Source organism: Ambystoma mexicanum, chromosome 11 (assembly GCF_040938575.1).
Source record: "Ambystoma mexicanum isolate Mex_15411 chromosome 11, UKY_AmexF1_1, whole genome shotgun sequence".
In the NCBI taxonomy this organism is placed as follows: Eukaryota; Metazoa; Chordata; class Amphibia; order Caudata; family Ambystomatidae; genus Ambystoma; species Ambystoma mexicanum.
The window spans coordinates 943766228-943791525 of record NC_090934.1 but is presented as its reverse complement, the minus strand read 5'-3'; positions in this window follow the sequence as shown (position 1 = coordinate 943791525).

Below are 25298 nucleotides of genomic sequence, written 5' to 3'. Positions count from 1 at the left end.
AACACGCCAATGACAGCAAGACAGTCCGAAAATTGCTTTCAATTGGGGAGCTGCATAAAATCTGTCCGCACATTTAAGAAGGGACCCTCTTTTACTTTATATGCAGATAGCTATGTGGGCACAGTTCATCCAACATTGTGAGTCAAACATATGGTACACCTTTTGCAGTAATCCTTCGCAACAATGGTGAGACCAGGGGCAATCCAGTCTCAATTGGGAGTAACAATCATCACATTTGTACCTGAGTGTGCAATGCCATGAGTCTCACGAACCAGGCAAGGAAGGAGTACCTTGGGTGCAACCAGGTGGCTGTGTGTGGAGCGCCAAAGGGAGAGCCAGCATGCAACTTACAGCTTCACTGAGACCAGGTCACCTTTTCTGCTTCAGGGGCTTGGTCTTGGAGTATGGCCAGGCAGGCAAGGGAGGTAATCAGTGACTGTGGGACTGCAACACAAACAAGAGTTTCATTAGGAGCCAGTGGCCTGTTTAAGGCCACCGAACAAGCTTCACAATCCGCTAGAGCATTTCCTTGGATGGTGAATGACTGAGAGGGACTGTGTCCCTGGCATTTAAAAATAGCTAGGGCATCAGGGAGCAATAATGCATGCAGTAGAGCTGACACATATTGTCCATTGGAAGTGAGGTACCCATGTTGCTTCCAGAGGATTCCGAAGTCGTATACAACACCTGGAGCACACCGCAAGTCTGTATAGATCGTGGCCGATCTACTCCAAGAGGAGGACATGCCCTGGTGAGGGCCACAAATTTGGCGACCTGGGCAGATTTTGCCATGGGCAATCGGTATGCTTCTAGGCCTTCGTAGGGGGTGCACAGAGAATACCCTCAAACCAATTTGCAAGTTTCTGGCACCAAGAGACACAACACATCAATGAACAGAATCAGATCGGGGTTCAGCAGGGGGTGTCAGAAAGGTCTATCCAGGGAGCCATGAGCGTTTTTACAGAAGTGAGGCAATGGGGTGGTTCCTCGTCCTGAGGGGTAGGCAAGAGAGAGGCAAGGTTCAGGATAGGACAATAGTTCAGGGTTACATTAGCAGCTGAGATTAGCAACTTCTCATACCGGTTAAGTTGAGAGTTGGACACATGCTGGGTCTTTCCTTTGAGAAGTAGGGATAGCACTGTGTGGTGCACTGTGATTGTGACAGGGTGGCCTTGCACCAGGCAGTCCCTCTTCTCTATTAGTAGGGCCCCAGCAGCGATGGCTCGCAGACAAGCATGGAGTCTTCCTGCAACTGGGTCAGGGCTACACTATAATACGATATGGCCAGTGCTTATCACTGTGCAACTGGGTCAACACTCCCTTGGCAAATCAGTTACGTTCATCGCAGTATGACACAAAGGGCTATCTATAATCTGGCAAACTTAACGCCGGTGATGTTGCGAGTGCTTCCTTGATGGTGACAAAGACACCCTCAGCTTCCTGGGGCCATGGCAGGGGCTCAGGGGTTGAATCATGTATGAGGGTCTGCAGCAGCTTAACAATAGTGACATACCCTGGGTCGGCAGTAACTGACCATCGTGAGGAACCCTCGCATTTGCTTTCAGGTTCGGGGTTGAGAACTCTCTGGATCGCTGTAATCCGATCCCAGGACAGGTGTCTTTCCCCAGCTGAAATCTTGTGGCCAAGGTATTTCACATGGGGCAGACATCGCTGTAGCTTGCCCTTAGATGCCTTGTGACCCTTTCCAGCCTTTTATGTCAGCAGTGTGAGGGAGTCTGCTTGCAGACTTCAAGAGAATGGAAGGCTAGGAGCAGATCATCTACATACTACAAAGTGTAGGACCTCATGGGAAATCCACCAAGTCAAGGTCCCTCTTTAAGATCTGGGAAAACAAAGCAAGGCTCTCAACATACCCCACTGGAAGACAAGTCAACATGTATTACATGGATTTATGGGTAAATGCAAACAGGTACTGGCTATACTTTCCTGACTACAAGAGAAGATCTTCTGCTGGACGAGTCTTCTTCCTCTGAGCTGGTCGGACCAACCAGTTCGCCCTTTTCGCCTTCCAAAGACGTCTCTTGGTCGAATCCTCTGTGCCAAGCACCCCGGCAGCCGGATAGCCAAGCTTCACCACTTTGACCGCGAATAAAAGGAACGGTCCTTTTATTGACGAACTCCGCGGCTGGTTTCATCCCTGTGCAGTGCAACAACTCCACGTTTCCTCCTCGACGAGATCCTCTCTTCCCCTGGTCGAAACAACAAACTGCAACCACTGCCAGGAACAACTGCCACCGCTGGAGCTTCCTCTCTGTTTAAGGTACTGTGTCCTGCCTGGCCTCCCTTTCTTCGGTTTGCCCAAGGTGACCCTTAAATCCTTGGCTTGCCAACGGGGTTGGCCCCAGACCTCCTAACTTTACCTTCTTGAATCGCCCCAACCTCTTTTGAACATTCTGCAAAGACTTTTAGTGCATTTTTAAACCGTGTGATCCTGGGCACATTTCGCTTTGCTCCCTTTTAAGTGGGCCTGGCCTATGAACTTTGGCTCTACAGTCTATACTGCCTTTATTCCCTTGCTGAGAACTACTAAAAGTGTTTGGACCTGTTTTATTTCTATGCTCTGCCTTTTTCTCTCCCTTTAACTGAACTATTGGAGTGCCATCAGGTTATGCGCTCACCTCTGTTTAACAAATCGTGGTGTTTTAATTCTGACTTGTCTAATAGTTATTAAGGGAGGTGTGTATACTTTACCTGACTGTGTTTTAACTTGCTTTTGATTTAGAGTGCTAGTATATTGCCTAAAATGTGTTTTCAATAAATAATTATATACTTTTTATACAAAGCTCTGGTCAGTGTTTGTTTGCTCTACTGTGTTTTTAGCCCTATTGTGTATACTCTATATACTGCCCTACTCTCCTTGAGAGAAGTCTGACTGCTCAGCCACAGCTACCAGGTAAATTTGGGTGGGGCAGACTGCTACCAATTGGGTTTACTGCTTTCTCCTGTAGTCTTAATCTTTTTGCAGTGTTCCCCAAGGGAACTGCACAGGATTCTGCCTAACAGGCTCAGTCTCTGGAATCTGAATGGGTAATCTCCTGACCTGAACCCATTCTCTCCAGGGGTATGACAAGGTATTTCTTATTGTGTAGCCCAGTCTGTACCTAACTTCACCTGCACCAGGGCGTTATTGTGTCCCGCGGCTGGCACAGCTGGTCTGGCTCATCGCTGACTGCTCTGCCGTGTCTTTTCAGAGGACTTGGTATCGCACCTGACCTCTGCTTCTGCCCCGTTGCAGAAATTTCAGGGACACCCGCAGGTGTTGGTCGAATTCAGATGATTGTCATGTGCAGTGTGTTGCCCTCCTCTATACTACCCCCAGTGCAGGGAGGTGTTCAGCTTTTCTCAGAGACAGTGTTAGGGAAGAGTCAGAGACAAGACACAAAGTCAGTTGAAACAAATCCTGTTACAGCTCTCGTACTTGCAAAGAGAGTGTCAATAAAAGGTGCAGTAGTACACACAGGGTTAAACTAGTGTGGATAGGGCTTGACATGACACTGACAGGGCTCTCATCCCATATATTCTTTCCACATTCACACAAGGTTCTTTCGTCCCAGTCCCTATCCTTATCTTTACTCTACTCTGACTGATAGGCCGCATGTCATTTTGAGCCAGTAAGAACACTGGATGCGCTTTTTTAAACTTTTTATTCCTAAATGTGGTGGCTACCTGCTTTTGAAATTTTCTTAATCAGATCACAACATTTGTAGGAAGAGTAATTTTCCTCCTATGTCCTAGGACAACAAACAGTTTCCTGATGTCATACTTCAGAATTCTTCTTATCAGAAACAAATATTTCCCAACCTGTTTCGGACAACATTACACAGAGCATGGCACATAACAATGCAATTATCTGTGTTCACCAACCCACTATTTTTCAGTCGGCTCTTCTTCTGCAACTACTCTGTCTACTCCTCATAATCCCCAGGCTGCTTGACAGCTCTCCCCACTAACACAATCATCTCTCCTGGGCTCAACACGATTGATCAGAGTCGCATTCGGTTACCCTTGAGTTTGGCCCCATGGCAGCGGGATTCCGAGTCACAGCACCAATCTTGTTGTGGAAAAATTAACCAGACTATTATAATGGATTAGTAAATGATGTTTATTAGCAATAGAAAGCCACAGAACAGCAACAAACCAACGGCAGTATGAAACAACCTTGATCTCTTCCAGGCATGTGCTTTTATTCCAAGGAGCGCACATGCCTCTCAATGGCGAGGGATGCGTAGACTTGGCAAGTTCTCTTGGAGCAACAGTGTGTCAAGTAGAAGGGCAGTGTCTCAGCAGTGTCTCAGCATACGAGTATAAGGCAGAGGCTCCACTCTCACGTTCTGCACAATACAATCAGGCTAGAAGAAATATTCTGATACAGTAATAAATGCAAGGCAAGTTGCTTGTAAGGTTCTCACACAATTAGGGCAGGCAAACCTGTGTACTGTATGATGACTTCTGTGTGCTAAAGCCGCCTTGCCTAGAAAAGCGGCAGCCTAAAACCTGCTTGCTAATGCCAAAAGGGAAATGCATCAGATGTGAGAGTACTGGAGGCGAGCACTGCTATACACCAGGCGATGAAGCTGTTGCGGTTAAGACATGCACAAATAGAACATAGGGCACACCTCACAATGGCAATGAGGCACTTGTTAAACATGGCAGGTTGTATTAGTTGTACAGTGTTATGCTACATTCGGGACAAGGGGACATTATTGAAATTGTTCAAAACCCGAATTTCCCCCACACTGATTACTCTAAGATTAAACAATCATTGGAGTTAATACGTGTAAGATAAATATAAGGGTATTGTAGTCCATCAATATTTGTATATTTCATATTGTAGTTGATGTCTTAATGTGTATTGTATAGGAAGGCTATTGCTTGGTGAATTATGATGTATTTTAGTATGATACCTATTTAAATGGTTTTATTTAAGGAATTGTTTATTAGATAACTATATTAACTATTTTAATCTATGTATGTTTTTTTTCTCTCTTCTTTTAATTTTGTGTAAGGTTTAAGTTTAAACTAATATACCAATAAAGAAACACAGTCTAAAACAAAACAAATTCATTACAAAAATAATGGTCTTTGGGAAGCCGGGGAAACCCCATAAGTGGTCTCTGAACAGAGAAAGGACTGAGATGGTTGATTCTTATTTGTATCTTGGGCTGCTTTTTTCTAAGAATGATTCTTGGTTCAAACACATAATGAATTTAGAAGAAAGGGGCGTGCTCTGATTCAAATGGCTCCTGAGATTTTACTTCCTGTATGGTTCATACAGAATGGTTAAATGTCTGGAGATTTATAATCAAATGTCTCTGCAATGTTTCAATATGGGAGCATCGTTTATTAATTTAATAATTGCAAGCTGCTGGAGGTGGTACAGAATACATTCTCATGCCAACTAACCCCTTGTAGCCCAATTAGCACTATAAGAACTGAGCTGGAGATACTGAGTATAGAAAACATGGCACGATCAATTAAATGTACTTCTCAAAATTACAAATGGGGTTTTCAGCCAACTATAATGTAACAGTGGGGCTCTCATAGATTACCGTTTCTTTAAGTAAAGGCACATTCAAATTGTATAATAGTGGTAGCAGGCTATGGTACGTCTTGAGTAGGACTGGCAGGGACTTTACAAATGTCGACCCACCTTAACTTAGCTATCAGTGCTAGGGTTAGCGAAATGTCAAGAAAATCAGATACACAAAATATGCTGTAACAGATGTACAGTTGTATACATCTCGATTAGGAGAGTTAGATCTTAATTAGATGAGTTAAATCAACTCACCCGCTGGCAGGCGGTTATTGCTACTGGTTCTTTTGAATCAACTTCCTTTTAACATAAGAACAAATTAGGCGATTGGTTAATTTAAGTGCACGTCTGCTATCAGACATGACAAAGATATGGTGAACTTTATGCAGATTTACCCCATTTTATTTAGATGTGTGAATGCAATGGCTAAGAACTTCCTTTCTTTTTACTGAAATTAGAAAGTGTAAAGAAGCTATGTCTTTTTTAATCAACTGTGATGACTTGACGTTTATTTACAATTTAGCTGAGTTTGTCAAAGCTGCCCTTGCATTAAGGGCTCAATCATTGTGATACTCTGGGAATTCTTGATGTTAATAATTTAATAACCTTGTTTTATCAAATGTTTTATTGTAATTAGCTAGTTGTTTTTTAATATTTGTTTCTTTTCTCTATGGGGGTTCTGATTGTAAGAATCTTAATGTGATTGTGGATTTTGTTAATGGAGAAATCCGAATAAACATTTAAAGGAGAAGAATTCTCCTGTGACACCTTTAAGTGGTCTGGGGATAGAGGCCCTGGAACACCCGCCACAACTACAGATGCCTCCATTTGGTTTAAGTCACATAGATAAATAGCTGGTAAATGAATTAAGTGACTTCAGTGGGTGGAAACATTGATTATATATGTTCACCCATCTCTAGACCTTGGGGATTTGAAATGCTTCTGCCAATCTCATCTTCAATCCCAACTAGATGATAATATTTTCTTTGAATATTTGTAATTGAATTCCGACATGAAAACAGCGTTACACAGAGGCACAACTGAGAAAGAATTCACTGCATGGAAGGATTCTCTACCCCCAAAAATAGATGGACAGGGCTGAGACCGTCTCAGTGGAACATGTGCTTTTGTTTGCTATCCTCTTTCCCGATGCTAAAGTCTCTGGAAGTTTAGAAAAACAAAGGGTAATATCCTCTATATCAAGATCATTGGGCATGTATTTAATTTTGAAAAATTCATCCACTAAAGGAGTAACATCATTTCTAATGCCTTTTGACTACGATTGATGAATGGGAGACAGCTTTCATTATCATTAGCTTTATTTGATTTACTGAAGCAAATATTTTGTCTCCTGGATGGAACCACACAAAATCGGAGTGTACATTAGCTTCTATGATTATTGAATCAAATTGTTCAGTCGCTATGACGTTGAGAGGCCTTTGATATTTAGGCATTGCGATTTTTATTTCTGAAGACCAATGGAGATGGCCATATTTTTCTGTGACTGTCACAGCTTCAGATGTTAGACCTGCAAAGTGTTCTTTCGCCAGAGTTTATGTAATATGATCTTGATGGTGATATCCTTTGAATGAATTAATTGTGTTATATTGTGAGGAATTGTTGCTTTTAAGAAAGATGTTTGTTTTTAAGCTGCTTTCCTTTTAATCTTTGAATCAAGTGATGTTATTGTATGTTAATGTACTGATGTCTTGATAATATTAAGATTCTATTTTCTTTCGTGAAAATTTAACATTTTAAACTAAATCACAATAAAGAATAATATTTTGGGCATATATAAAACAGGAATGGCTTACAGGGCTCCCTGAATCCCATTTAAACTGCTTTGTGTAGGATTGAGGTTTAATAAAAAATGTTTTGCCTCTGTGAAAAGTACATCCGTACACTCCAAAATATGCTTTGCACTTTTTCTGTGATACGGCCATATTGGGATACAGTTTGGAGAATAATCTCAGCTATTCTAAATGTATCTATGCATCTTACCTGGGATGTGGTCACTGCTGGCAACATAGCTTTAACTGAACTATTAGATTCATACATTGAAAGACTGACAAAACAGCTACTAACCCTTTCCACACAGACAGTCACTTCTAACTGGAAAGAATTCTTCATAAATAATGAATTGCAATGGTAAAATCTGGTTTGATATATTTGAAGTCTAGCATGCTCCAACTCCTGTGTTGACCCAGAAACCAGAATACAAAGGGCCTCATTACGAGGTTGGAGGTAACCATGGCGCTATTAGCGCCATGGCTGCCTCCAAAACATTACCGACTCCGCCCTGGTGAATGGAGCAATTACCGGTCCATTCCAAGGTTGGCGGGACCAGTAATTCCCCATTCACCAGGGCCCTTCCCCATTCCCATTGAGCCCCTATAGTGCTCAATGGGAATGGGGAAGGCGCTAATAACGGTACCGCAAATTGCGGTACCGTTATTCCTTAACACCTGGAAAAACCAGGTGTTAAGGGAGGACCCGCAAAGGGAACTCGTAGTAGGGCGGTAAGGGATTCCAGGCACCAGTGCCCTTACCGGTAGCAGTAATCCCTTACCGCCCACCTCTTAATGAGGCCCAAAGACTTGAAATGGCAAGGTTAGTTTTCTTATTTTTTGAAGGAAAGAACCATCCGGCTATCGATATCTCCTTTAAGAATGAGCAGTGACTTTTAACCCTCTCATCTCCAGATATCATTCTACTTTTTGCTCATTGTTACCTTTTTGGCTTCCAATGATTGTGAATATGTTTGTAAACTAGATGCACCTACATTTAAAATGACACTCAGTTACAGTGTTCTGTTCTAAATGATGTGTCTTTGTTCAGCTTGCTGTATATATCATTCACTAGTTACTAGCTATCTTTAAACTTGGTGATTACATCAGAATCATTGCCACAGACAGACATTAATATGTGTCATGACTTGTTGTTGGTGCTGGTTTGGCTCTCTCCTCACCTTACTGTTCCTTGTGCATAAAATGTTATATCGTTCTTGCACTTTCTTCCATCCCCCATTTAATTTTATATTTTGTTGGAAATCATCACAATGGGAGTCTCTTCTCTTGCACTGCGAATTTGTTTTGTAGAATTCTGTAGTACCTAGTTTACCTGCTACGATAATTGTGGATTGTTGCAAATATACTCTCACATTAAATATGTTTGCTTTTGATCACTGTCTACCCCAGTTACCATGTGTATGCCTTTGTTTTAATTTCTGAATGTTCACTAAAGTGTGTTTAAAAAAAAAAGAGATAAGCCGCAAGGGATCTCCCCTGAGAACTGGAACATCGTTGAATTCCAAGAGGTATGATATGATATGGCATTTATAATGCGCCTATACACAAGTGTCTCTGTATAAAACTAAGGGGTGGCAAACATTTGTCGGGAACAATTCACTTCCACTAAAAATCAGGGGAAAAGAGTCCTGCTTGACCTATCCCGAGGAAAGATGAACCTGGCCCTCTCCATATGTGACTGAATGGTGAAGATGGTGCACCAACAATGAGGTGCAAGAACAACTTACTCTAGGTCAGCACCTGGTGGGGAGAAGAGGTGGGGGTGCTTCAGATTACAGCCACACCAGACTCACACCAATTCTACTATTTAAGAATATAGGAGGATGAGTCATTGGCAGCCCTTTAAAGAACCTGCACGTAGGGATCATACATAGGATGAAGTCTGAGAAGATCCCGTAAAAAGGCCCAAACTGTCAGTGGTGGCATGCTGCAATCCTCTCCTAATGAGACAGTCTTTTATTTTGGCAAGAGGAGTGCAAATCCTTCTTCCTTATTTGCGGAAAGTGCTGTTGATTGAAAACTGATGGACGATCCCTTCCCGTCTGTTTGTCTATTTAACGGCTCTTGACTTAGCCGGACTTGGAGAGCAACCCTCTAGCTGCAACAATGATCAAAACAAGGCGGATAAACGTTTAACATCAAAATGTTTATGTACATTTATGTTGGTGTAATCAAAGTTCATAGGCAAGGAACAATAAAGCTTTCTATGTTAACATCTTTGTAAAGTGACATTGGACGCTGGTCCTTTTGGAATTGGAAAGCTAAAAGATGACCTATTGCTCCAGTATCAGAAAATATAGGTTGTCATTCATATCTATCCCCTTCACCTGTATTAATGAAATCCAGAAACGTTATTGGAGAGCCTGCCTAGTGGTCAAGGTAGAGGGAGACAGCCTAAATATCAGAGCATTGATCATACACAATATTCCAGAGGTGGTCATCCTGAGGACAGATCTTCCCTGCTTTCAAGAATGGTGGAATCGAGCAGTAGGGACATCTCATTTCAGAACCAGAGATAACAGACTTTGGCGAAGCCAACAGTTTGGGCTTTTGTGTAGGCATGGAATAGGTTTATCCAACACATATTGCTTTTAAATCATCACGTGGTAGAAGGAATACTCTACTCCAACAATTGTATTACACGAGGTGCTGGTTTACAGCTACAATAACCTTTCATAAGGTTGCTTAGAATTAAAAATGCCATCTCCTTTAAAACACAGAGCTTGCTCAAAGAGATCCCACAGTTGTTGAAAGTTTTGGGCAGGTTGGGACAGGTAGTAGGTGGGGACAGACACACCCGAGTGTCCCTCCTCAAATCTCTCTCCTACTTTCCCATACCAACATTTTCATCCTGTAGGCAATGTTTACTGCACCACCTAATACCAAAAACTAAAAAAGATCCTAGGAGTGAACGGGCTGATCGTTTGGCAAGTACAAGACCGGACAGAGGAAGCAAGTAGTCTCAAAACTTTATAGAATTCCCATTACCCTTGTGAGGTCTTTGGAGTGACCCAAAGAAAAGCGTCTGGGATATTTGACAAGGGCCCCCGGTTAGTGGGGGGGGGGAGGCTGCAAGAAGGACGCTATCGGGTGGATCCCGTGCTAGTTCCCACGACACCAATATTGTTTGGTATAGACTTGCACAATTGAGCAAAGCCAACAGGGAGAAAACACGACTACAGACAGAGGGTTGCAGAGCTACAGAGAAAGAGCAAAGGACTTCAGGCACAGACGCAGCTCTGCAGGATGTGGAGCACTGCAGTGAAAGGCCAAGGGCATAGCAGTGCAGGCAAAGGAGCAGGGCATCAATGGAAGTGGACTGGAACTGGAGCAGGTTCTGGAAACAGCAACAACAGGATACAGAAGAAAACCAAGGTTTGAAGCAAGAGCTGCTCGATGCAAACTCAGTGCAAGAACAAAGTGCTATTGCAGTGCAGCCACATCCTGAGCTGAGGCAGGCTCATTAGCTGCACCTGGAGCACCACACCTGATGGTAATGTGGTCCCTCCCTCTCTTGACCTGAGAAAGTAAAAGCAGTACTGACCTATAGGGCTTCTGGCAATTGTGGGTCTAAGATTGCTGCATAGGAATAGCCGGCAAGAACAATCAAAAGGTGCATTATGGGACCTTTATTTTGGACAAAGTAATAGGGAGTTCATATGCTTTCCCCAGGGAATTTAAAGCCATACATATGCATGGATATATTTCAGGGTGGAAAATAATGACGAAATGCGAGCACCAGCTAGTCCACAATGGGCACCCCATGGCGCTCGAGTGGCATGGTCATGACACTGCTCCACCTCCACTCCTATTTTTCCTCCACTTCATTTCTCCTCCTTTCTCCTGTTATTTCAGTGTTCCTCGTTGACCTTATTTCCTCCTTATGTCTCTGGTGTCCTCTCCTTCTCCTCCTCTCTGCTGCTCTGATTGGAGCCCTCAGCAGGGGCTTATAACTCTGCAGCTTTCCTCATTTGGTGAGATTGCCTGTGGTGGTCTGCAACAAGAGGTTTTATTTTCATGGTACTTCATATTTGATCCACACTCATCTTTGCAGTAGCCAAAGCCATGCTGCTGCCACTCAAACTCTGCCTGACAAGTAGTGGATAACTGATAGTTTTCTTGTGCTGTGATGGCTCCCTGGATAACGACAGTCTGGGTTTGCATGGGCGGGTGTGATCTATCACTAATGCTAGACACTCCCTCCTGTGAAAACATTCTGTCAAACCAATGTCCTGTGCCCCACGGATATCTGTGTTAACAGCTTTGCCATTTGCTGAGGCCAGCGTTTGAGATTTCTTAGCAAGCGTGCCTTCCTGCTTCACAACTACAAATCCATGCTGAATTCTATAACAATATTCACCTGGGGAAATTGAAAGTTCCTTGTGACCCTTATAAAAGACCTCCCTCTCAGTGAAAGTGATGATGCTTCAATGGTTTGAATAGGGAAAATTTACCATCCGGGAAGGTTCTCATTGGACTGCCTGGGGACTGGTAAGGACTGGGATTCCTCCTTGATGAGGAAAAGGGTATTAGGATTTTTGGGTTACCCCTTGACTGAGTTTTATACCTATTGCTTTTTCTCTTGGTCTGTCCCACTCTGGCTGGATATGAAGTTCTTAGATGGGTCATATTGAAATCAGGCTGGTGATGGATTTAGGAGCCTGGAGGATTCTTTATTTACTTCTGTGTGACTGTCACCATGAAGTGGATGGTGGCTCCTCAGCCAAAAAGGTCAACCTAGTCCCATCCCCCAAGCCCCAATATGGGACTTCATCATAGTTGGGGAACCTTTGTATACAAAGGAAGCTAGGGAAGGGGTGGGGTACCTGGATGATCCCTCATATGTTTCTGCTGGGGCTTGCATCACTGAGGGGGTGGTCATAACCAGCAGCAAAGCTTACCCCACTCCCATCCCCTAGCCTCCAACTTGTGACTTAGTCACAACCCCCTAAGCCTGTATGAATATCCAGAAGGAACACTGGTTGCTGGGCATTTAACTAATGGAAAGTAGAGGGAAGCAAGAAAGAGAAAGCTTAAATATGGAGATTGTGCTACTCTTGAATATCGTTGAGGTAGTCAAGGCAATGAGATTTAAGCGTTTGAGATAGGCGATTGCGAGGGATTATTTGATCTGTAATACTATTTAATTTAATTGCCTGTGTCTCCTATCACTCAGTGTTATGGATGCATGTTTTGCTGTAGTTATTATAAGAATAAGCCACATTTACCACTGCTTGCACATTTCTGTTCTGAAATAAGGTCTGGCAGGTGGAAGCAAAAACAGAGTTTCTGCCCACTATTTTGTTTTCTCAGTTCTTTTGTGTTAAAGCATCAAACAGCAAAGATGGTGGCGCATGAGGGAAGTGAAATTGTAGCCATTGTGACTACATAGTTCTTGGAGAAATCCTGCATAGGTTTCAAATCTGCAGGAATGGAGGCCCAGTCAAAGGAAAGGTTAAGACTTTGCTGAAGGACTGCCTTTACCTAGATGCAGGGTAGAGGACTAGGTCCTTGCATTGTTTTATATTAAATCATGGAATCAAATGTATTTAATATGTCAAAAGTTCCAAATCAGAAGCTGAATGACCATTTTTTAAATTGACCCACCGTGTATTTAGTCTGTAGTTCAAACTAAAGATATTGCATCAAGTGAGTAGGTCTAGTCGCTTGTGTACTTATGCCTTCCATATCCTCCTAGCCCATGAGAATCCCTCAGGTTCTGCCTGCTAATTCTGTAACACAGCTACCATTTTCTTACAGGGCTCTGCTGCCTTATGTCAAGCTTGGAATCCAGATTGTAAAAGAAGGCAAATCCATCACTGTGTCTAGCGGAGTGGACCTGGTCTTGTCATGGGATGGAAGTGACCGGCTCGAGGTAACAGTTGCATTAATATCAACCATCACCAAAATTGTTATTTTAGGCCACTACAACTTCAGAGAACTAGATTGAATAAACATGTAGAGTTTAGAACACAAATAAGAAAAGTCAGGATGACTCTACTATAGGATAGGTCAATATGAAGCAAAAGTAAACAGTCATCCATTCCTGGAGAGAGAGAGCCATTATACATGTAGGGTGTTTCTATATATATATATATTTCTGATGTTTGTTAATCTGCTTAGAATCACATGCTGTGCATAGGTCCGACATCCAGTGGTCACTGCGGAGTATTGCATTTTGTTTTTCGTAGTCGAAAAGGGGACGTCGACAAGGCGTGTCTTAAGATTACAATTTGCATAGAACGTCGCCAGAATTCTATTGATGATAACCAATTATTTGATAGACAGATTTGGGGGAACATTTTCAAACCTGATCCCTGGCACGGCCCCTCCAAAATTGACATTTTGGGGAAAATTCATAAAATGCTATACAAGTTATTAAAAAAAAGAGATTTTCAGCCTACTCCCATTCATTTTCCCATAGAGAAAAAGGTGCTTCAATTGAACAACAGTGGTGTGATTTGCACCAAATAAGAAATAAATTGGTCACAGAGTGCAACAAATGTGCTTTTTAACAGAGTTTAAAGTGAAGAGTGAAACCAAGCGAAATTGCCTTTACTCTTCATTTTTACTGTCCCTTTCTTAAAAAATCTAAATGCTGCCTGCAGATTATGCTTTGCAGATATCGGGAGATAAAACAGGTGGATTCCTTACGAATCCATGGGTTTAACACCTACATGAAAATCAATAAGTGCATATATTCTCGGATGGCGGTGGTATCTGGTTAGTTACTAGATAGAGGCAAAGGGGCCACAGTCGTAGGCCGGGTCCACTAGACATGTCTGAAGACCACGCCAGTTGGCCTGTGTCTTTTTTTAGTAATTACTGCAACTTGGACGTTGGAGAAAATATAGCATAAAAACCATTGAAATTCAGTGAGAAAACTTTAGCTAAGAAAGAGCTAAGATGATCCAATTAATCGCAACAAAACCCAGAAAATGCAGCGGGTGTGGGAAGTGTTAACCATCTTAACTTGGAGCCCTCTCTTTGTTACTTAGCCGAAGATCACGTACATGCGATCACAGCAGGAATCAACAATGAGATTAAAAAAAGACAACTCTTTGAGTTAAAATGGTTGACAAAACATTAGAAAATCAGAATGTTTGGAATGCAGTTAATAATTACTGGTATTAACGGCATTAGAACATTCTGACTTTTGGAGTAGACAGGGAACCATCAGAAAGCATTTCTCCGTATTCAACAAATCAATTACATGGCTTTTTTTAAGGGTATTCTTGTGGCACTCCTCCAGTTTAATATGTGCGCTAAAATAGCGCACATATGCGGTACCATTTTGGTGCCATTAGACTGGAGGAGTGCCACAAGAAGCCTTGTTTGGTGTATATGAAAGTGTTCATGTACACCTGTGTGTTGTATATGAACACTTTCATATACACCAAAGAAAGCAGCTTCAACGTTGTAGTCTGCATAGTTGAAGCTGCTTACTTTGGTGTATATGAAAGTGTTCCTATACAACACACGGGTGTATATGAACACTTTCATTTACACTAAAGCAAGCAGCTTCAACATTGTAGTCTGCAATATTGAGGCTGCTTAGTGTGGTGTAAATGAATGAACACTTTCATTAACACGTATGTATATGAACACTTTCCTATACACCAAAGTAAGCAGCTTCAATGTTGAAGCTGCTTACTTTGGTGTATAGGAAAGTATTCATATACACCTGTGATCTTAGCAGCATTTTTGTAAAATAAAGATTCTGTCATTATTTTACAAAAATGCTGCCGAAATTGGATTGCGGCCGTTACATCTCAAACAGGCGCAATCCTGAAGGTGCGCTGTCGTGCAGTACACCATTTGGCGCAATGAATCGTGCTCTTTAGCACCTTCACTGCGCCAAGTTCTGAATCGGGCTCTCAGTGAAGCTCATGTTAAAACAATTCAACCAAACTAACAACCTTAAAGACCATTTTCTTATTTAAAACTACAAAATAAAACACAATTTATTAACCGGTTTTGTCCATTTACTTTTCTCAGTAGATAAAGGTTTAACTTCACCACCACAACTCCAAAAACGATATTGCTGTTACTGTTGCCGCTTCTGTGTTCACCTTGAACTGCTAAAACGAATTTAGCTGTGCCCAGTTGCCACTTCTGTTTTCCACGCTGTACTGCTGAAATCAAATTTAGCTGTACCCAGTTGCCGTTTCTGTTTTTCGCCTTCTACCGCTAAAAACAAATTTACTTGTGCCCAGTTGCTGCATTGTGTTTCACCTTTGTCCTGCTGAAAACGAAACCTAGCTTTGCCTGTGGCTGGTTGGCGTCTTCATTAGCTGGTGCACAACCCTCTGTCTCCCGCCACCCTTGAGCCGCCCACTTCACCACCTTCCGCCGAGTGCAACACTACTCAGACTGGTATGTGTCTCTCCCCCTCCACTGCAGCCAACTATGTTGCTATCTATCACTCCTATCCTCTCCAACTGTTTCACTATCTGCTATCCCTCTCCTGTCACTAAATCTGCCCAGAAGAAACTTAAGAAGGACATACTGGGCTCCAACCTAGGCCTTCCTATTGAAGACACCTATGTCACGGCTTCCGCCAGAGAGACTATCAGTGACATCCTCTTCTTCGTTAACGCATCTCTCTCTCCTGTCGCCTCTTCTTCCATTAATGGTGGCACTCGCTGGGTGGTTCTGCTTGAACTCTTCACCATTTCCATTCAATCATTAATGTTTATATCAATGGAACCATCATGGTTCAGGGTCCTCAACCAAACCTTCTTCTCTTCGACAGGCTCCTCCCTCACCTCTGTTGCCTTCTGTGCCCTGCTCCTTCTTCGTACAGGTGCCCCTGCCTTGCTGGCCCGGCGCCCTACTCGGTCTTGGCTCCTTCGCCATCTGCCTCTATCCCCCTGACCCTCATGCCACCCTCTGGGGGACCACTGTCCCTTGTGCCCCTCCGAGGAAGACCTTGAGATGGCAAGCTGCTCCACATTGCCACTCTCAACACTCGCTCTGCTGTCAAATACTCGAACATCTGCAACCTCCTGAAACTCATGAATCTTGATGTGCTTGCTCAAGGATAGCTCTATCACAAGCTTTGACACACTCCTCCCTGAAGGCTACCCGATCCTCTCTGCAACCAGGCATAAGAAGACAGGTGGGGGAGTGGTGCTTACCTTCCCAGAATGGATACCTGTGTTCATCATCCCTACTCAGGCCTACTCCTTCTTCGAGTGCCCAGTTTGCAGACTCTCAGTCTCCCATAAATCTTCTCTCATTGTGACCACCTTCTATCAGCCACCAGGTCAGTCCACTCTCTTCCTCTCGGAATGGGTTGACTTGGCATCCTCCCTACTCTCCTCCTCCTCCTCTCAACTCCTCCTGATGGGTGATCTTAACATCCATCTGGACTCTCCTCACTCCTCAGGCCCTTTCTGCAACCTTTGCGACTCTCTCTCCCTCTCTATCCTACCCTATGGCTCCATGCAGACCGTGGGAACACCTTGGATGCTCTCATCTCTGCTGACATCCCTCTCACTACCTCCCTCTCTTGAACTGACCACTCTCTTCTCTCAACACACCTGACGCTCTCCTCCTCTCTTGCAGCAACACACCTGGCACAGCCACTCGGCTTTAAAGTCCCAAGACCCATGAAAAAAGGGACAGTAGCTGCCTTTTCCTCCACCTACTCTCCTCCACCAATTCCCTCGAATGACTTCCACCATGACACAGCCCTCGCTATCCTCAATCTCTCTATCTCCAACACTGTTGACACTCTTGCCCCTGCCATGAAGGTATGACTGAAGCCTTCCAAAAAGTGCAACTCTTGGTACGATTCCAACCTTGCTGCCCTTAAATGCAAGTGTGGGGCGACTGAGCAGAAATTTAACACGTCAGGAGAACAATTTGACAAACTGGCCTGCCGTCTCCTCCAGCAATATCGACTCTGCATCCGCTCCAAGATAAGAGTCTTTATTCAAGCCTGCATCTCTGCTGCATCAAACAACACAATCAAACGTTTCAAAGTCTGCAAGGAACTGGTCTATCCGGCAGCAGCCTCTTCTACTGTCACGCACACCAACCTTTGCTCGACCCGGGCTGCACACTTCACCACAAAAACCCAAGACATCTTTTCCACCCTATCTTCCTCACCACAGCATACACCAACACCGGAGCCTCTTTTGCCCCCCCACACCCTCTTCCACTTACCCTCTCTTCTCTTGCACCCGTCACACCTGATGAGGTTACCAGACAAGTCTGATTTATGAAGGCTTCATCCAAACAAGTGAACCCCTGCCCCTCAAAAACAATTCATTACAATATTGACTCCCTCACCTCAACCTTGGCTGATCTCTGCAATCTCTCCTTTCCACTGGAGTTTTCCCAACTGCCCTTAAGCACTCCCTTGTGCACCCTCTGCTAAAAAAACTCTGCTGACCCCTCCATTCCGGCAAACTACCTCGCTATCACAATCATTCCTTTCCTGGGCAAACTCCTGGATAAACTGGATATCTCTCAGCTTACCCGCCACACTGAATCTATTTGTTGCTTCCATGACCATCAATCTAGCTTTAGAGCATCCAGAGGGACAGAAACTGCTCTTCAGAACACCTGTGAAGAGCTGCTCTCAAATCTTGACACTAACACTCCCTCTGTCCTCATTCTCCTTGACCTCTCCTCTGCCTTTGACACGGTCAACTGCAACATCCTGATTGCACACCTCCGTGACACCCTGGGGATCACAGGTCAGGCTCTGCCGTGGCTAACCTCCTTTCTCTTCGACCGCCCATCCCAAGTGGAACTCAGAGCCTTTCTCTCGACTATAGCTCTCTCAATCTGCGGCATTCCTGAGGGATCTAACCTATCCCCCTGGTTTTTCAACGTCTATATGGCTGCCTTGGCATGTGTGATTGCCACTTTCACTGCTAACTTCCAGTGTTATGCGGATGACACGCAACTATCTTTCAGGCTACCTTCAGCCGCCTCATCCCCGCTCATATCTGAATGTATGTCTGGTATTCAGTCATTGTGTGCTGCAAATGACCTCTGCCTCAACGCCAGTAAGACTGAGATTGTTTGCATTGGGACCCCTGCTCCCGCTTTCCCACTTTCACTCTGGCCGGCCTCCCTTGGCCCTGCACCCGCACCCACCTGCAAGGCAAGAAACCTTGGGATAATTTTTGACTCCACTGTCTCATTCTCCTCCCACATTATGGACATCTCCAAAAAGTCTATCAGCCACACCTCTTCAGAGGTACTCTACCTTTTCTCACTTTCGCCCAGCGGCTTAGTGTCTTCAGAGCCCTGGTTCTGTCTAGGCTGGACTACTGCAACAGCCTCTTCCTCAACCTCCCTTCTTCTGCCTTGCGCCTTCTGCAACTCATCCAGAACGGAACCGCGAGACTTATCCTTGGCCTCAAGCACATGGACTGCATCTCTCCGGTGCTGAAATCCCTTCACTGGCTCCCCATGGCTGCAAGGATGAGGTTGAAGACTCTCTGCAGTGTTCACAAGGCTTTCTGGGGCCTGGGCCATGCCTACATGCAATGCTGCCTACCTAAATACTGTACCTCACAAGCCCTTTGCTCATCTACCTCCAACCTTTTTCGAGTGAGCAGGTTCTCCAAGCAGAAATTTGGAGGCAGATCCTTATCCTCAGCAGGAATAGTCTGCGAGGTGCGAGAGGTGCGAGGAGGTGCAGTCTGGCAGAAACCTCTGCTTCTTTTTTCCTGCTGAGAGAATCAAGCCCCTGTCATTGGAAGGGAGGAGGGCTTAAAAACTCATTCCTGCCATGGAGCAGCCGCAGAGAGGTGCGAGGAGGTGCAGTCTGGCAGTCCGGCAGGATGGTAGCCCAGCAGGCCTAACAACAGAGACATGACCAAATTGGATGGAAAGACCTCTACGCCTATGAGAGCGAGCATGAAGCAGAGGATCACATCTAAAGACTTCCAAGATTTTCTGGTAACCCAGGAAGAAGAGGGGCGTTTACTTAGTAGTGGTCGCTATACAGTTAAAGACCTACCAGAAAGAGTGGACAGGAAAACAACTCCCCAGCTCTAAAATTACAACCTGCCCCCTCCTCCCTTGAATGTCCAGAATGGACTAAGTTTAACACACAGAAGCCCTGTGCCCATGAAATGCTCTGATAACATCATAGTACGACCTACAGACTTAACCACACAAGACAGGTCGAAAGTTTCACACTCCCCCCAATGCCCTCCTTGAGGTCCCCCCATAAGTACAACTTACCCCAGAACGAGGGTCCGCCCTACAATCTGCAGGGCCCCGCTGAGGAAGGAGTCTGGCGGGTTTTGGCGTTGCCTTGCTTCTGGGGGGAGGTTCTCCCCTGCCAGGGGGGTGCGATTGCCTGGGGGCCCAGGGGGCCGGGGTGGGGGGGGTGAGGAGGCCGAGAGTTTGGGCCGTGACGCTCCTGGTCGTGTCGGGTGCTGGCTCTCGCCACGCAGAGCTCCTGGAGGAGGGTCCCGTGCCTCCAGTACGAGCCGAGTGCTTGGAGCCTCAGGGGCTCGTGAGGGGAGACGCTGTGAGGACCGGGATCCGCGGACTAGAGCGGCCTTGCAGGGACGCAGCGCGGGTGGAGGGATTCGGGTGTGGGAGTGCCCTGGAAGACGCTGAGTCCATTCGGGCTTCAGACGGCCGGCTGGCTCCGCCCTTGGGAGGCGGCTCGGCCGTTGTTGAAGAGCCGGGCATAAGCGTGGAAGAGTCTATGCAGCCTCTCGCTGAGGAGAGGCTGCGGGAGGACAAGTGGAGGAATGTAGCTGGGGCTGTGGAACAATCAGCATCACAGAGCACTCTGGCAAAGGGGAGGGCCAGTATGGAGGAATTGAAAACAGATCAAATCAGTACGGCTAAAAATTCCAAATAAATTTTAAATACCAACAAGGATAAAAAGGAAACTGAAAAGGATTTTGGGCTAAATAGTTTACATGCAATCATAGACTTTGAAATTCACCCAGTAATAGCAAGGGGGGAATTACCAAGGCCACTCCAGAACCTATCAGATTTAAGATCAAATAATTGCATAAACACAACAATAATAAATTCAGGAGACTCAGAAGATTTGGAAACAGGAGACCTCAACATATTGAGAGAACATAATTGGGCAAAAGACTGGACGGACCCAGCATTGGAGAAACAAACAGAAAACCCCAATTTAAGTTTGTCGAAAATAACTCATAACCACTTGCCTGAGGGGCGAAATACTGAAAGGAATATTCCAGCACAAAAACTGAACAAACTTAAAACTCAAAAGTTTTTTCAGTAACAGTCAGACAAAAACCACCTTAACATCAACACCACCAAATTATCGAACGACAATGAAGCCTCAATCTAGAAAACTCAGCTCAAATCAGCCTACGATAAACAACTCAATAGGCAAGTTCTTTAACAAATTGGCAAGATCTCAAACCACAAGCCAATTGGAATTATCAGACGCCGAAATACTAGAGGGGATTTCATCATTACCCTGTGAGAAACGTTATAAAAAGTCAGAAATCGAACTGACCCCTTCAGACGAGCCATAGTCCGTCAAGCTCGTTGGCATTACGGACAACCCAACATGTTAAGCATCCACGGTGAGAGTCTCCTGTCCAAAGCACATTTAACTAAACCATGTGATGCAGAGGTCGCCTGTGAAACAGAAACAAGTGTCCTCACTGAAAATATAAGGAGTAGGACATCAGAGAAAGAGAAAAACACCCCAGGGCAGTTCATCCAATGCCAGACATCAAACGGCACAGTAATCAACGTAAAAGACAGTGAAGAGGTTGAACATAAAGAGGTCTCTTCGAACTACACTGAGCCCACAGCTTTAAAACAAAGAGAGAAGATTTGTATGCTGAAATTGTCACTTCAACATCATAGAGATGATACCCCGGGGGATATATCTCGATCATTTTTGCCAACGCCAACCAAAGGAAAGACGGACAGAGAATCTTCCAAATTTTCATCAAAAAATTCGCCTGGCAAAAAACCCAACATCTTTGCTATAATGCCAGCGGTGACTATAGCCCTGGCGCCCTTCGGTAAGCTTTATGAATTGCTTAACGAAACGTTAAAAGATCATACATCGCTGTTAGCATCTGTGAGTTCAAAATTGATCCATCTAGAAGGCTATATAATGGCCGCAGAAGCTTGGAAGGAGAATACAAGAGATCAAGGCACAATGACGGATAAACAGCAAACACCAACTAGTACATTGGAATACCAAAGAAAAGAGGTCTTTCACTTTAAAAAGAAGTCCCTTTCTATCGGCACTCAAACCTCCCGATATAGCACTTCGGAAACATTCACAGAAAAAGACTCACTAGAGAAGTCCCAAGACAGTCATCCGAAAATCACCTCAACAAGCAGCCCGCAAAAGAATGTGGAGAACACTCAATCGAATATACCTATTGGTATAAAGGAAAAATCACGTGAAGAAGAATCGATTTAGTCATATCAGAAAAAAAAGAAGCCACAAGAAAAGGATGTTCATGATCAGAACAAACAAAACTCTAAGTTGATTCAAGAAGGAAAAACTAAAAATCCCAGGTTAGTATCAGATGATGGGACAAATGAAGTTAAGTCTACTGAACAGACGTCTTTTAAAAAACAGACGCCAGTTTCAGTAATTAAACACCTAATAACGCAACAAACACAATTGCAAACGGAGTCTATCGTTAAGCCAAAAGAAACTATGACAAAATGCATAACAATCCTAGAAAAAAAAGCTGCATCGGAGAAAACACACAGTGCCAAATAAGCGAAATTCCCCGTCCCAAACAAAAGAAAAGGGAGGTGTCATTTAGAGATAAAGACGCAATAGTGTAAACCTTGTGGCAAAATGGTTCGAAACACAACGTAACGCCTCAAAGGAGCAACAAAAATAACAATGAAAAAAATGAAAACAGACAGTGGCCTAACCAAGAGAGGAGCACTTTACAACGACTCTCCGGACTAAAACTAAATAAAGGCCACTTTAACAAGGAATCGAACCACAAAGGCCTTAGTATATCGAACACAAGACAAGAGATGACTCGTACTTCTCTCGACTCAAGGCTAAGCGATAGAACATCTAATAGCGAACGGAAGCATAGAGAAAATTATGTTTATGCCAAACACATAAGGCTCAGTGAAAGAACACCCAATAGTGAAAGGGAAAATAGTGGAAGGAAACAAAGAGAAAATCACGATAATGCCAAGGACACAAGGTCCAGTGAAAAAATACCCAATAGTGAAAGAAAAAATAGAGAGCATCGTGAAAATTCTAAGGAAACCAGAGTAAATCGTGTGTATTCCAAGGATCGAAGATATCGTTCTCCCACCAAAAGTACCGTCTCGGAAGCCAAATTCTTAGATAGAAACAAAAAATTTCAACAAAGAACTTCCAGCACGTCCTTATCTCATAACCAATTAAGAACATCAGCCATCTTTTCTCATAGAAGTAAGCTTACGAGAACATTGAAACTGGAAAAACAGCCAGACTCAAGAGATAGAATACTATTAAATAGAAGAGAGACGTTAAGACTGTTTGATAAAACCACAAAAGAGGATCACATTCGAACCAGTGATATAAAAGTGGTCGAATTTGCTCACAAACGTCGCACTGATAGTATCTTCCTACACATTACATCACACTCAGTAAAGAATCTTTATTGTCGGTGGCGGGGATCTTGAGAAGAGAGGATACGTACTTCGGGAAACAACAGCCGAAGAAAGAGGTCTTGACTGCCCTAAAACAAAGAACACAGAGAGAGCCCGAAACAACAGGAGTACGGCTCAACAGGGAAACGACTCGACAAACAAGACATTGATGGAAAGAAACAAATATGAAGCAAAACCAAAAAGAAATCAAATTACGGGAAAAGAAGAGATGACTAGAGATATGACGGAAAATAGGTCCAGAAAACTGTCTGGACCGTCTCACTTGGAAACTGCGAACAGAAAGAATAAAGACATTACAACATCGACATTGCTAAAGGAAGGACAGCAAAAAGCAAATGAGAAAGAAACAAAAAGGTGGGCATGGATACCTACAGCGCTCGCTCGATATTCTAGAAAATAGCAACCAACTAGCGTGGCCATGTGCATCAACACAGAACTACCGGCGGAGAAGACGACGCCTCAAAAACGTACCATTGGCTCCTGGAACACTTGAGGATATACTCACCTCACTCAGATGGAGAGATCAATATAGGTTTATTTGATCTCCTAAGCCTTCAAGAGGCTTTGCTTCAATTTCCCCCTAGTATAGACGGCTTTGAGATCCATCTTTCACCAGCACTTAAAGGACTGACGGGTCGCCCAACATCGGCCCTCCTAACAGCAGTCCGCACAGGAGGGAGTCTGCTTGTATAAAGGCTGGGAGTATCACCAGCCTTTATACAAGCCCTAATCTTAGAATGGGACAGACATTGCAGGTCGTCAGTGAGAAAAACATTCGAGTTTATACTTCTTCTTAACATCTACTGGAATCCAGTGGCGATATCTACCAAAGACTTCATAAATAAGGTTGAGACAATTCTAACTGAGGCATCAACTGATCCTAATGTGAACCACACACTGATTTGCGGAGACTTAAACGCCAGCTGTCCAGATACAGAAGGTAGATACCCTACGCTGCATTTAAATCACAATTTACAAGCAAAGAAAAGAAGTAGTGCTTGGTCAGAATTATTGGACTCTCGGGATCTGCACAACCTGAATTCTTTAGAAACAGCTTTCCCGCTTGTGGCGACATAGGAAACATCAGGTTACAAAAGTACCATCGATTACATCTTTGCCTCAAAGGAATTGTACACCTTAGTGGAATCATTTGAAGTACTAAAAACAACCATAAGAGACCACAATTTACTTACAACAACGTGGTCCTCATTTGAAAGGACGCCAAAAGAAATGCCATATCAGCTCGAAACAAATGCTCAACGAAATCGGCTAAAACTGACAAAAAAAGCTATCAGTTCCATCACGATGGCTTATGATCAAAAGAAGGAAATTGAGACCGAAAATCAAAGTCAAGCTATCCTCGACTATTGTCCACTCCTAGTTCCTTACTTAAAACCTAGGACGACGAGAAACGGTCTAGATCAGCAACAGCTCCATAAATTTTACGAGGAACTAAGGGCCAGGAGAGCCCTGCAAAGAAAAGCCACAAGACGTGCGCAAAAATATCCATCTAAGGAAAATATAGCCCTTGCATCTGAACAAACAAAAGGCTATAAATCAGGGCTGAAAAATTATCGAAGGATGTTATACCAATTCGATGCAGAGACTATGTTAAGAGCAGTCTGTAGAGGATCTTCCAAAGACTTTTGGTCTCTAGTCAAAAACTCAACAGCGATAACGGATATGACCATCTTGAACAGTGTTAGTGAGGAAAAATGGGTGCAATTTTTTACCAACTTACCTGAAATCATAGAAGATGAGGAAGTGACAAACGAGGCCAAGAGTGACTGGTCAATCACTTACAACAAAGAAATAATTGTGAAAAAAATACAAAATTTAAAGAGCTGCAGGCCCAGATGGAATTTCAAATGCCCAGTTAAAACAGGACCCAGAATCCTGGGCAGTTTTCATCATGGAAATATTCAATCGATGCATTGAAACAAGATCTATCCCAGAAACCTGGAAAACGGCTAACATCATCCGAAAATTCAAGAAGGGTTCAAAAAGTGAAGCAAAGAACTACAGGCCGATAGCTTTATTGGATGTTATAGGGAAGCTATTCTGATCACTAATTCTGGATGAACTGCAAGAATGGCAAAAAGAAGCAAAAACGGCAGATCCGTTCCAATCTGGATTTGAAAAGAACCTGGGAACATCTATCAATATCATGATGATAAGTATCTTGAAGGCAAGAGCTTGGAAGGCAAATTACCAACATTCATAGCTTCTATAGACCTAGTGCAAGCTTTTGATCGGGTAAATAGAAAAAGATTGTGGAAGAAATTAGAAAGTACAAAATGCCCCCCTTC